The following is a 15,085-nucleotide window of genomic DNA, read 5'->3' as shown; positions in this document are numbered from 1 at the left end:
TGGCGCCTCGCCCTTCCCGGAACGTCTAGATGGAGCAACAACACCTCCAAGTGGCGAAACTTGGAACTATCCTTAGTGACAATTCACATAAGTAACCGCATTTTACACATTTATATCATGATAATTCTTGACAGACAACTGAACTACGAATGATTCATGTTATATCTTTGTGTGTATGAACATCCTATTTCATGTGTACTCCATAAAGAATGAAAGATAATCAATGTCTCTCAGTTCAGTCAGATTAGACAAGTAGAAGTTACCTCACAAGTTAGTTTATGATGCATTAATTACAATGTGTGTTAAACGGGTTGTGTGGGAAAACTGATTTGCCAGACTGACCAAATTTAATGCCAAATTATTAATCTTTTTAATAATTTTCCTCTGAGAGTCTGCGCGAGCGAACAGAAGGGTGTGCCTTCACCTGCTCGCCCCACCCAGAGACTATAAAAACACGAGCAGACCACTGCCCGCTCTCTTCTTTTTTTTGCCCTCCTGCTCTCTTGCCTGTTCCGGCTCTCACAAGCCTCTTCCAAAAACTCTGGCCCGACTTGCAAGTGGGCCAGCCAGGCTGCTCGAACCCTTTGTCTAAGAAACTTGCAAACCACGTGGCTTTTTCTTTCCTGGCAGGATCCGTTAACGAGATCGGATCCTCGCGCCACGCCACGCCAAAGCAAGTGCAAACTGCAACGCTGACTAAAGACTCTTTCGTTTTTTTGTTTTTTTGTTCCACTATCGGTGCTCACCCGCCCGACCTTCTCGGTCCCGGGTACACTTGCAACGTACCCCGGACTCAAGGTTGCGCACCTCAGCCGCTCAGCACCTCAACTGCTAGTCGGTGGTGCCCCGCCGCGGTGCTAGCTCACCTCCAACGGCTGGCCTTCCCCGTACGCAGGCGCGTACTGACCGAGCTGCAACACCTGAGCTCGGACAGCTGCCCAGCAGAACCAACCTCGGCGAGGATCAACCTCGCCGGATCGCCGACCAATCAAGGCACGAGCCGCGCAACGACGCCAGGCCCCTTGGCGGCTTCCCCGTGCTCACCTGTGGAATAATTTTTCTTTTTATTTTTTTTCTTGCCTTTTTCAACGAACATTGACTCTTTTTTTCCCCTTTGTCAAAAAGGCCGCCACTTCTGTTCGTTGCTACGCAACTCCAGGGCTCGTAAGTGCGCTTGATTTCTACCTCGGCGTATCCACTGTGTGCCACTTACGTTTGAAACATCACAAATCTGGCAGGTCAAATTTTCTCTTTTCCCTGTTTCTTTATTCATTCGCATTCCTTCCTTATTTTCATTCGCTTTATTTTATTTCTCTTCTTCTGACGGTAGAATAGTTAGATAGGCAGTATTTTGATTCTGTAGTGTAGCAATCGTGAATAAATGCATGTTTTATAAACTTTATTCCGCCTGAGTCATCTGTGTTTCCGAGTGGATTATTATTCTTTTGTTAGTACAACGAACCACTGAATATCGAGTGTGGCGACTTTAGATTATCAATGACTGATGAAAGAAGGATTTTGGTCGTTGGTTGCTCCTGTTAACAAGCAAATTCAACGTGGTGCCCCAGAGGTTATCGAGGTAACTACAATTTACCTCTGTAACGTCCAGATTATTAATTCGTCCAAAAGACGACCCAATTATCGCTACATAATGGTGCCGGCCGTGTGAGGCTACAAAACATAAGAAGATCCACTCGAAAACACAAGACTTTGGACGTGAAAAGTAAAACGCATTTCACGTAGTGTACCTAATCATTTGTCTCTGTGCAAAAAGGTAAACATTGCTTCTTACATAGAACTGCACTGACTTTCCCCTTCAGCTTTGAATCGAGCGTCTGGTTAGCCGCCATCTTGCGTGTGTTACCACGGAGTGACGTGCTATAAGTAAACGAGAGTAACGGGATTGATTGTTGGAATAAAAGTAAGAGCCGGTCACCGTTTGAAAAAATAGTGGCTTGTATTTGAAAACGTACGTGATAGAACTCGAGTTGTGCAACTTTTAAATTTCAGCTGGCTGAATTTGAAGTTGTTTGTCTTTGTGTTGTTGTGTTTCCGGAAATTGTGGGAAGTCACGTGACAGCCTACGTGCGTCGCGTTGACCCGACTCGAGTTACGTGCTTCGGAGTAGCTAACCGCGAGCAACGTAAACGACGTCCGAGTCACTTTCCCCGTGTTCCTCCTACACCTAGCTTGTGGGAGAAGTTTGAGTCGTGACTGAGCTTTTGTAGCCGCCGACTCAAAGTTTCAGCTCGTGGCGAGCGGATTAACAGAGCGCTAAGACGTTAGCTGCTTACCTGTACCGTGTACGCATTTCCACAAGGTGGCGCCATAGTCCTTGTGAAGAGCTGTGTGGCTCGTGGAGGCGTGGTTGAGTACCTCCCCCTCCCTTCTCATTGGCGAGTTTGAGCCACGCCTGTAGACGCCCCGAAAGGGAGCGGGTCTCGCAGGTTGTCAGCTGTCAGACAGCGTTTGAGCTGTCAATAGACAACTGACCCCCCCACTGCTGCTTTAACGCCGGTGGTCCTTGCTCCGCGATAATTCTGATTCAATGTCACTTCACATTGCTTTTTGAATTGTTTTCCGTGTCGAGCGTTGTACTTAGTGAGTGTCGTCACCGTTAGTACACAAGGATAATAAAAAATTTTTATCCACGTCCGATTAAACGCAGTTGTAGGCTTAATTGACTGTTTGCGTTTAAGGATTATAGTAATAGCTGACCGCATTCTAGCCTTTTACGCTGCCTAGCGTGAGAGTAATTACGGGTGCATCAACAAAACATACTGCTGGGTCAAATTAATACAAAGGAACTATTTACACTATTGTGTTTTTCTTTTTTTTCCTCTTTTTTTTTTTCGTATTCCCTTTTATCCAGTTTCATACTAGGCTAACTAGCTATATTCTTGACTTAACATTCCACTTAATTTCAGGTTTTGTGTTTGTTTAGTTGGTTTGGTAGACCTAGTACTATTATTATTATTTTCTTCCCTTTTATTTGTTTTCTTCTCATTTTTATCCATTATTTTTAACTTTGTTGTTTTTGTTTGTTCTTTTGTTTTTGTTTTTCGGTTGTGTCTAGTTAATAAGAAGGTGTGAGTTCGAATGAGCTATTATTAGAGAGGCAGCTCTAATATTTCTGTATAGTTCTGCAGTTTTTGTGTCCCAAAAACCCCGTCCACAGGACATTTGCATGAAACTGTACTGACACTGTAACCAGTCATTTGACTAAGACTATTAACCCCTTTTAAGTTTATTTCCCCCTTTTTCTGTTTTATTGTTTATTTAATTTAATTTTAATTTCAACTTTTAACTCGACTTCCAAAAAAAAAAAAAAATTTTTTTTGTTTGAATTTTTTTTTTGATTTAGCTTTTGGGATTGACCGCTGTAACATTTTAGAGTTACCCTGTCCCTCGTTTAAGCTATTCTTTGCTGAGTGAGTCAAGTTGAAGTTAGTATTATTATTATTTTATTTTATTTTATTTTATTTTGCTTTATTTATTATTCTATTTTTTTTGTTGCCGTTTGTTTTTGTTTGTTTTGATAACTGGAATTGATTTCTCCCAACTATAGTGTAAGCTGTGGGTTGCATAGCCCACTACAAATCTTTTGCTTTTGTGGCAATTCCCCTTTTGATAATTTGAACCCAGTGTGTATTGTTGACGATAATACTTGATAGCGGTAGTTAGCTAACTGCGTACGCTGATTAACTAACTATTAAACGCTAGTACAAGTGTGATCGTTTAAAAAGCTATTGACAATATGGCATCACTCCGAGAGACTCCCAGCCCCTGTGAGAACCTAGATACCTTGGCTCAACTGGTGCAGAAGCTGACCAAGGACTTCTTACCTGGATACGCTGAGTCTATTAGGGATGCGGATGTCAATACGCTAAATGATAACCTCGCGCAGCTCATGAGTGACGCTGAGACCAAAGCCCCAAAGGACAAGTCACTCATTCGAATGCTCGGATGTCTGACTTTGAACCTTGCCGCACACTTGAAGCTGAGCGATGCCGAGGACTGTCAAGTGAAACACCAACTTGACATGGCACAACAGCAGAGCCGTGATGCCACGGCACAGCTTGAAGCCGCCCACGACCGAGTGAAGGTCATGGAGACCCAGCTGGACGACGTTAAAGCACAGCTGGATGAGGCAGAAGCCCGCGCAGATGCGGCGCTAGCCGAAAATCTGGGCAGTGATGCAGATGAGTCTGCTTCCACTGACGACTCCCATCAAAAGATGGGTGAGTTAACCCAAGCTCTCGCGTCCGCCGAAGAGACAAATCGAGAGCAAGAAAAACTGCTGAGATCCGCGGCAAATGAAATTCACAAACTAAAAGCAGAGGTGACTGACTTGACTGAACGACCGTCAAAAGACCAACTTCGGCTAGCAGAAGCTAAGTACTTTCGGGTTAGTTCGTCGCTAGCTCAGTCAACCGATGAAGTGAAGCGCCTCCAAGTTCAGGTACAGACCTTTAGGGAGGAACGTAATGCCGAAGTAGACCGCTCATATGACCTGCGAACCAAATTAGCATTGACTGAAGCCGAGGTTACCCGCCTCCGACAATGCCAGCAGGAATATGAGACAGAGTTAGCTCATATTAAACATGAGTTACAACGCGCGCAGCAGTTGCATGAGGTCTCCCGAGGAGCCTCCCGGCCGGGAGCTCCACCCCCACACAGACCTCCTGATCCCAGAGCCACAGCACCACAGCTCAAACTGCCACCTGAGTCCGGAACCGCCTGGAGGACGCCGCCAGTGACCACCGCCGCTTTAGGCCTGGCACCTCCAATGGCCGCCTCCCCACACGCTTTCGGGCCATCGGGTGATGACAGTTTCCAACGTGGACCCATGTCGACTCCCCCGTTGGAGGGACAAATGGGCGTGGCCTGGAAAGATTTGGACAAGCTGGCTCGAAATATAACCAAATTCGAACCGAAACCAGGGGGGTCCCACAACACAACAGAGTATTTGAAAGACATCAACTATCATCTCCAGAGGTTCCCAATGGCAACCGTGGAAGATAAGTTGTACTTGATCAAAATGACGTCCAGCCGAGCAGTCAGCAGACTGCTGGAACGGCAGCCCGCTGATGTGTTGTCTGACCCCTTTGCACTGCACAAAGCCATCTCACGCGAGTTTGACAGTTCTCCTGGGTTGTCGGGCATGGAAGTCGCCATGTTCGTCAAACAGGGAAAGCAGGAGGCTCCTCAGGCTTTCTATAGTCGTCTTCGCGATGCCTATTTTGGGACTCGTAACGAGCCCAACATGGAGGAAGATCCTGGTTTTAAAACATTGTTTGTCCGAAACCTCCAACAAAACCTTAACCACTATTTGGGACTGGCTTTGTGTCCTGAGACACTGAATAGCTCGCAGCTACGTGACTTAGCAGCTAGGGGCTATGCAAAGCTAAAATTATCCGCCCCCAAGGCAGGCGACGCAGGAATTTATAAAGTGGACGTGGGTCCTCCTTCAGAGCTGGAGGGAGCTTGCTCCTTTGCTCCGAGGGAAGACCAGACTAAATCCAAAAAGTCAAAACAGTCCCGCGCCCCGCGAAACCGGAAACCGCGCTCCAAAACCGACTACTCGCGTGACGAGAAAGCGGACGGAGAAAAGCAAGCTGACGACCGCCGGCGCTCCAAAGTTGCTAAAGGAAAGCCCGATTCGCGCTATCATCCAAAACGTGATAAAGTCGAACGCGTACCAGCAACCGATTCCTGCCGCGAGTCCCGGAACCGCCAAGCCGACTCCGAGACTGACCACCACGCAGTTGCCAGCGGCATATTGAAGGCACTCCTGAAATTGTCAAAAGACTCGTCAAAAGACCCGCCTTTATGACTAACCGACGGCCGGATGCCCACTGAAGTGACCCACCAGCAGAGGTCACCAGAGGGGCCTCCAGTAGCCGACACTCAGACACCTACTAAACTGCCTTCTGACTCAACAATATTGGTACTGCAGGCTGATCCAAACACAGTAGACCCGCAAGTATCGCGATCAACCGATGACGTGAGACCGTTCCAACAGCTTTTAGGTGACCTCACCACCAGGGGGATGGCTCGTAAATTCTATCTGAGCGTCACCCTGGAGCGAGCTCTAACCTACGAAGCCCTTGTAGATCCCGCCGCGGACATCACGGTGATGTCCAACACGGTGTTCGAACAACTCCGCGCCGCGTCACAAGCTAACAGTCGACCGCTCCGCCTACGGCGGTGCCCACTCACCGTTAGCGCTTTCTCACCTACTAACACAAAGCTGGAATCTGTCGCGATGGTACACTGGTCCATTGGCCCCATGGAATTCATCCATCCAGTCTATGTGGGACCCATTGAGTCAGTCCCCCTTCTTATTGGCCAAGACCTGTTGTTCCGCTTCCAACCCATCATAGACTACCAGAGACTCCAGATTTGGGCCCAGGTGCGGCAGGCCCTGCCGACATTCCCTTCGGGCCCTGACCAGGCTCAGCTCTGCACTGTGACTCGGGCGCAGCCACCCCACGGGGAAGCAGATGCCCCCACAGGGAGCTGGGACACGACACAGTCCAAGGCAGGACCCCTCGCGTCCCCGACAAAGGACCGGCTGAGAAGCCACGACACCTTTCTTTGTGACCTTGACCCACCCCCACCTGATGCAGGGTACGCCCCACGCATCATCGGAGGTGTCCACGTGCAAGGTGCACCTGTTCTTGACGCCGTCCTCGCCTTGTGGGCTGACAAATCAGCCATTTCTGCAGCATTCGCTGACAACTTGCGAGATCTCGACCCGAACATTCTTTTCGTCTCCAAGTCTTGCCGGTTTCCGTTGAACACGGAACCTCCTCTTACAATAACTGCAGTGGGCGTGTGCGCCTTAAACCTTCAGTGGAAGCAGCACTCACTGACCCACTACTTCTTGGTTGTCCCGGACGCGCCTCACACCCTTTTTGTGGGTGCAGATTTGCTTGTTCGTCTTGCCGTCCATGTGGACACCATCAACAACGTGCTTTGGTCCCTCACCAACTCGGAACCTCTAGCTTGTGTTCCCAGTCTTCCAAACATGAAGTCCGGACAGACCATCCCAGATGCTTGCGAAGTCTTAAACGAGGATGAAGTGATCGCTCCGGCGACCACGATCAACATTCCGGTTCGCTTGGTGGCACGAGCTAACCAGGTCTTGAATGCTCGCTCCGCTTTCTTTCAACCTTCATCGGAATTCATGAACCTGTCGTTACTCTTGGAGGCCACGCCCATCGTGGACGCCTCCCTCACCACTCAGATCTTGGTTCACAACCCCCTTTCGTACGACGTTCGCATACCAAAAGCGACCCGTCTGGGCCTGCTCATCCGTTCCGACTTCCACGACTTCACTCTAACGGTGCCTGTGGTTGGACACATCCCATCTGACGTGTTCTTGACTGAAGACACCGGTGGCCGAAGACTCACCAGGCCATCTCAGCTTGTTACGGTCAACCCTGCCGGTCCCACCAACGATGAAGACATCGTCCGAGTGGACCTGGGGACAGACCAACAACTGGTGATTTATGCCTTGAGCGCGTTGCCTCCAACGCCCTCCAGCATTCCCTCTGGAAACCCAGAGAGACCTCAACCAACCACGACTCCAAATGGGGACCTTCAACCGTACCCAGAGTTCGAGGCGCACCTCCAAGAAGTTCTGCACCGCGCCGACGCGCTCCGGTCCGAACAGGACCGCGAACATTTGCGCACCGTGTTAATGAAATACACACCCTCTTTTGCCAAGGACTCTTTGGATTGCGGGTTGACGGCACTACATGTAGTCCGCATCCCGACTCAGCCCGGCGCTCCTCCAACTTTCGTGCGCCAGTACAAGATTCCGATAGCTTCTTACGAACCAGTACAGAAGACTATCGACGCCATGCTGGAAAAGGGCATCATTCGCCCCTGTAACAGCACCTATTCGGCTCCATTGTGGCCAGTCTTGAAGCCAAACGGTACATGGAGACCAACCATTGACTATCGCAAACTGAACCAACAGGTTCCTCTTTCGCGATGGCCCATGACACAACTTGAACAGGAACTTCCCAAGGTTCGAGATGCCAAATTCTTCACCACCATCGATGTGGCTTCGGGGTTCTGGACGATCCCAGTAGATCCCAGGGATCAATACAAGTTGGCATTCACCTTTGGCAACAAACAGTACACTTTCAACCGGTGTCCATTCGGCTACGCCAACTCGCCAGCCGAATTTAACATCTTCCTCAACAAGGCGTGCCCTGATGCCGCCGCCAGGGGCAACCTCATTTATGTCGATGACATTATGATGAGGAGCTCCTCTTTGGATGACCATTTGATGGAAATCGACCACGTTCTTGGACAGCTGTCTTCTGCAGGTGCCAAACTGTCCCTCCTGAAAGGTCAGTGGTGTCGCACGAAGGTCAACTACGTGGGGATCTTGGTTGGGCCGAACGGGATTGAACCACAATCCAGCCGTATTCAAGGCCTTCTTGACATCAAAACCCCCACCGATGTGTCAAAATTGCGCAGCTTCCTTGGCGTGTGCAACTATTCGCGCCAGTTCATTGAACACTTTGCTGACATAGCACGCCCTCTTACTAACCTGCTGAAGAAAGACACGCCCTTCGATTGGGGTGACGAACAAAACAACGCGATGAATATGCTAAAACAAAAGCTGGGCTCCGCTCCCTGTCTCGCGTACCCCGATAGCAACAAGGAATTTTTCTTGGAAGCAGGATTCTCCGACCATTGTTTGAGTGCGGGTCTATACCAAATGTACGACCAGGATAAACGCGTCGTGGCGTACGCCAGTAAAACGTTGAACGGCCCTGAGTTGAAATACTCCGACTGCGAAAAAGCCCTGCTTTCCACAGTATGGGCAATCAAACATTTCTCAAACTACATTGGATGTCAAAAAGTAACGATTGATACTAACCATCATCCGGTTACTTTTCTTAACAACCAACGCATTCGAGACGGTGTCGTAACGAACGCGCGCATTGCCGGCTGGCTTATGGCGTTACAAAGTTACGATGTTCGAGTCCGGTACGCGAAAAACGCAAAGTTACCGCTGGGTACCGATCTAGCGATTTGCCAGAACTGTGTGTCAACTTCCCCGACCCCGCCGACAGACGTCGCCGTGGCACCGATGCCGGAATTCACGCGTCACCGCTATTTTGAGGAACATGTCTGCAAAGACATGCCTACAGCTTACGTGGATGGCTGCTCTTACCACCACCAAACCCAGCTGCAGGCTGGGGTGGGCATCGCTTGGGTCGACGACACACCGTGCAAACCACTGCTATTCCAATTGGGCCCCCACTCTTCTCAATATGCGGAAATCGCTGGCATCCTGATTACACTCAAATTAGCAGTTGAACACGGTGTCACGGTGCTGGTTATCTGCACTGACTCAAACTATGCCCGCCTCGCCTTCACCTGTCATCTACCGGTGTGGCGTCGAAATGGTTTCCTTACGTCAGCGAAGAAACCCGTTAAACACCGCGACCTCATTTTGACATGCGACCATTTGGTTTCCTCCAATGATATGCATGTCTATTGGAAAAAGGTCCGGGGACACTCAAAAGTCCCAGGACCTGACAAACATTTTAACGACCTAACGGACACGTTAGCCAAACAAGGGGCCCTCAACGGGACTCCTTGGACATTTGATACAGCTTGGCTGCCCACCCAGCCCACCCTGGAGGTCCACGTTCTCACGCGCCGCCGCGCTGCGGCCGCCGCTGAGTCTCGCGACGCCCCCACACGGACCCCTACGGGGCCCGTGGCGTGCGTACCGCCCGTCCGAACCTCCGACTTGGTCGCCCAACAGGCCGGCGACCCCGCGCTTTTCAAAATAATTCAGCACCTTTCTGATCCTGTCGCCAACCCCGTGTCGCCTGACGCGTTGAGTGACGACAGCGACCTCAAAGACTTGCTCTCCGTGCTGCAAAGGCTGCGTCTCGTTAAAGGCCTTCTGGTTTATGACTCCGCGTCTCCGCCTGCCCTGCGGTTGGTGGTTCCACGGAGCCAAAGGGGGGTCTTGCTAACATACGCCCACGACGCGCCTTATGCAGGCCACCGCGGATTCAAGGCCACTGTCACCGCACTACAACAGGTGGCATACTGGCCGCGCATGCATAATGATGTAGCAACCTACATCAAAGGATGCCTGGTTTGCTGCCAGTTTCAGCCAGCAAACCCGAGTCACCGAGCACCACTCCAACAGAAAGGAGTCAACTTCCCATGGTCTGATCTCCAAATTGATTGGGTGGGACCACTGGTCAGATCTCTGAGAGGGAACAAATACTTTCTTACAGTAGTTTGCGCGTTCACCAAGTGGGTAGAATGCCTGCCTGCTCCAAACGACACCGCACACACCACTGCATGCCTGCTGATGAACCACGTGTTCTCCCGTTTTGGGTTGCCCTCACGGGTTAACTCAGACAGGGGAACCCACTTCACAGCCGAGGTGATGCAACAACTTTGGCAAATGCTCGGAATCAAGGCCCAGTTGCATATTAGCCATCACCCGCAGTCATCAGGACAGGTGGAGCGGACTAATCGCACCGTGGTAAATTTGCTGAAAAAGTTTGTTGTTTCCAACCATCGGGACTGGGACACCCGACTCCCACTGATCCTCATGGCAATTCGAGCCACCCCTCACGAATCCACAGGGGTGGCCCCTTTTGAAATGATGACCGGACGGCGAATGACGCTCCCCCTGCACCTGATGTACCAGCCAGGCGAAACAAACCTAGCCACGGCATACACGGCCTCCCAGTACGTGGAGGACTTGCAAGCCCACCTCCGAGCCACGTTTGCATTTGCCCAACAACGGCTTAAGCAAAGTGCAGAAGGTCAGAAAACCTACTACGATAGGAAAGCCTCACAAACCGAGTTTGAAATAGGTGATCGAGTATGGTATTACTTGTTCGCGCAACCAAATGCTAATACTCCGCGTGCCCAGAGGGGCATCGCCCGAAAATTTCTTCCCCGGTGGTCAGGACCACATGAAATCGTCGACAAACTGTCACCCGTCGCCTATCAAATTAGGATGAATAAAGGACGTCAGGGGGACCAACTGAGATGGGTCCACCGAAACCAGATCAAAAGTCACTGCGGGTTTGAACGTCTGAGAACGCGATCGAGCGAATCTCAGGACCAGCATACGTGCGGAACTGACAAAGGGGGGTCACCAGCCGACTCCGAGTCAGCGACCCAACCGCCACCCTCGACAGACGCGCCAAATTCCGCCGACCGACCTCGCTGACTACGATGTTTGAAAGTATCACACGTGCAAAAGGGGGGTCAACACCCCGCTGCACCTACCGAACCCCTCAGTGATACCATACCGAGCGACGCTAATCCCCTTTTCTTTGTTGATTGCGAGAGGTTAGCATACTGTGTTTTGCTACTTATTTGCAGACGCTTGGTGCAACACTTAAGGATACGGTCCTAGCTGTAACACCGATAGCATTATGCAGAACTAGACTAGACAACTACAAAATGATTTGCAACTCAAATTCAAAAGATTATGTACACTCAAGGTGTTATGATACTTATGAATGGTATGCTGCGTGAAATCAGTTTTTGCTAGCCATAAAAAGCTCCCCCGTACTTAAGGCCTTCAAAAGCAGGTCAGAGTACTCTTTTTAAAGCGTTAGTGAGTCTAGCTAATCTAACTAAGCCCCTTTGCCTTCCTTCCCTTAGTCTAGCGCGACTGCCAAGGATACTCTGATTTTTTTTTTTTTCCTTCCTTTTGCTCCCTTTTCTCCCCTCCTCCCTTTCTTTCCCTTTTCCCTTCAGTTATTCTTGGATAACGCACGACTTTTGGGGTGTTTAATTACACCATAGGAAGACGCGATAGCTAAGTACCTAGCAACGATAGTGTCGCGCTAACCGACCTAAGACTTTTTTTTTTTTGACGAACACCCCCAGGGGTGGAGATTTGCACCGACACGCAGGTGCCTGAGACAACCTCCCCGTCTTTATAAGAGAGTTATGGCCTGAGTATAGTCCCGGGTTTTTGAGTTTTAGAAGGCGACAGCCTCTTTTCTCGTTCTCTCTCTCTTTTCTTTAATTTGCTGTTCGTTTCCCCTAGTTACTCATAATATGATACTAGCCTTATAGCCTTAGGAAAAGTTTTCTTCCTTTTCTTTTGTTTGGAATTTCGCGTCTTGCGTCTTTCCCAGGCCCGCGCCTGTTTTGGGACCCGAGTCCCTCAGTTAGCTGACACAGTACCAAGTTAGACACACTGTTAACTGAATACACATAGAGACACATTGAAAACACACAGACGTACCCTGCACACACATAACCAGGCAGAGGTTAGGGAAAAGTGGCACCAGTGGTATGTCTTCAGTGTTGCAGCAGAGCGTGAGTGGGACTCCGGCCGGCTGACCGTGGCCTGGACCCTGGCCACGAATCATCTGGACCCGCCAACCTGGACATCCTGAAGATTCATCCCGCTTGACGAAGGGGGGTCTGTAACAACTATTGCCTAGGTCCATTTCACCCTCTAATTTTTTTTTTTAAGTTTGCTTCTCCTGAAGCAAATTCTCTGCAGTGCATGAATATGCCAATGCCCAGACAGGATCCAGCCTGGTCAGCTCTACAGGTGGTCCTTGCCACCAACAAAACTCTTTTGAAGCCGCTGACCAGGTGACAAAGGAATTCATGCGTCTGCCGAAGGAGTGTATTTCAAGCAGTCTGCTCGGAGCCCGAACAAATGGCTCCAATGGTTTGGAATACACAAATGACCGATCAAAGGAATGTTCATGACTTCTTATCAATCACAAAAGGATACTCTGGCGCCTCGCCCTTCCCGGAACGTCTAGATGGAGCAACAACACCTCCAAGTGGCGAAACTTGGAACTATCCTTAGTGACAATTCACATAAGTAACCGCATTTTACACATTTATATCATGATAATTCTTGACAGACAACTGAACTACGAATGATTCATGTTATATCTTTGTGTGTATGAACATCCTATTTCATGTGTACTCCATAAAGAATGAAAGATAATCAATGTCTCTCAGTTCAGTCAGATTAGACAAGTAGAAGTTACCTCACAAGTTAGTTTATGATGCATTAATTACAATGTGTGTTAAACGGGTTGTGTGGGAAAACTGATTTGCCAGACTGACCAAATTTAATGCCAAATTATTAATCTTTTTAATAATTTTCCTCTGAGAGTCTGCGCGAGCGAACAGAAGGGTGTGCCTTCACCTGCTCGCCCCACCCAGAGACTATAAAAACACGAGCAGACCACTGCCCGCTCTCTTCTTTTTTTTGCCCTCCTGCTCTCTTGCCTGTTCCGGCTCTCACAAGCCTCTTCCAAAAACTCTGGCCCGACTTGCAAGTGGGCCAGCCAGGCTGCTCGAACCCTTTGTCTAAGAAACTTGCAAACCACGTGGCTTTTTCTTTCCTGGCAGGATCCGTTAACGAGATCGGATCCTCGCGCCACGCCACGCCAAAGCAAGTGCAAACTGCAACGCTGACTAAAGACTCTTTCGTTTTTTTGTTTTTTTGTTCCACTATCGGTGCTCACCCGCCCGACCTTCTCGGTCCCGGGTACACTTGCAACGTACCCCGGACTCAAGGTTGCGCACCTCAGCCGCTCAGCACCTCAACTGCTAGTCGGTGGTGCCCCGCCGCGGTGCTAGCTCACCTCCAACGGCTGGCCTTCCCCGTACGCAGGCGCGTACTGACCGAGCTGCAACACCTGAGCTCGGACAGCTGCCCAGCAGAACCAACCTCGGCGAGGATCAACCTCGCCGGATCGCCGACCAATCAAGGCACGAGCCGCGCAACGACGCCAGGCCCCTTGGCGGCTTCCCCGTGCTCACCTGTGGAATAATTTTTCTTTTTATTTTTTTTCTTGCCTTTTTCAACGAACATTGACTCTTTTTTTCCCCTTTGTCAAAAAGGCCGCCACTTCTGTTCGTTGCTACGCAACTCCAGGGCTCGTAAGTGCGCTTGATTTCTACCTCGGCGTATCCACTGTGTGCCACTTACGTTTGAAACATCACAAATCTGGCAGGTCAAATTTTCTCTTTTCCCTGTTTCTTTATTCATTCGCATTCCTTCCTTATTTTCATTCGCTTTATTTTATTTCTCTTCTTCTGACGGTAGAATAGTTAGATAGGCAGTATTTTGATTCTGTAGTGTAGCAATCGTGAATAAATGCATGTTTTATAAACTTTATTCCGCCTGAGTCATCTGTGTTTCCGAGTGGATTATTATTCTTTTGTTAGTACAACGAACCACTGAATATCGAGTGTGGCGACTTTAGATTATCAATGACTGATGAAAGAAGGATTTTGGTCGTTGGTTGCTCCTGTTAACAAGCAAATTCAACGTGGTGCCCCAGAGGTTATCGAGGTAACTACAATTTACCTCTGTAACGTCCAGATTATTAATTCGTCCAAAAGACGACCCAATTATCGCTACACCGTATTTTGGAAGAAAATAGAGGATTTGGGTGAAACGAAGCTGTTTTCTATTGTTGATTACTGAAGATCTGAATAAGGTAGAAACAAACTTTAGATGAAATATGAGACTTCAATCTTTCATTTGGTACTATCCGCGTTTCCATAGTCCTAACACAACATTTTCTGTGGAGCTTGAAAGATCGGTAAAATTCTGTAAATCAGCTGGCAGTATGGGGTTACCTTTTCCGAAAATGGCTGGCAGTCAAAGAGTTAAAATGTTATGTCGTTGCTGACATTACCAGGCATGTCAGTCATGTAACGTTAGTATACCGTACACTTATTCAGCCTGTTGTTCTCTCTTTTATTTTTATTTTAAATTGCCTTTCAAGATGACATGTATGTTTTTGGTGTTGGATTTTACCCAATAAATTTTCCCCAAAAATGCGACTTATACTCCAGTGCGACTTATATATGTTTTTTCCTTCTTAATTATGCATTTTTTGGCTGGTTCGATTTATAATCCGGAGCGACGTATAATCCGAAAAATACGGTATTCACTAAGGATATTGCTCTAACCGGCGCAAACACGCCCACAAAATTGACAGCTTGAAGCAAATTTGCACCTGATTTACCACACATGGCAATGGATTTGCACCAAGAACATGGTTGTTATAGT

General features: G+C 48.8%; 1 protein-coding gene across 26 annotated transcripts in view; it reads left to right on the top strand.

The window, feature by feature from the left end:
• rims1b (regulating synaptic membrane exocytosis 1b) overlaps positions 1-15,085 on the top strand; it is a 148,401-nt gene that overhangs the window by 95,394 nt on the left and 37,922 nt on the right. The gene's annotated exons all lie outside the window — the stretch shown is intronic.

The sequence above is a fragment of the Festucalex cinctus genome, chromosome 6 (assembly GCF_051991245.1).
Source record: "Festucalex cinctus isolate MCC-2025b chromosome 6, RoL_Fcin_1.0, whole genome shotgun sequence".
NCBI classification, from domain to species: domain Eukaryota; kingdom Metazoa; phylum Chordata; class Actinopteri; order Syngnathiformes; family Syngnathidae; genus Festucalex; species Festucalex cinctus.
This window is presented reverse-complemented; position numbering and strand designations above follow the sequence as displayed.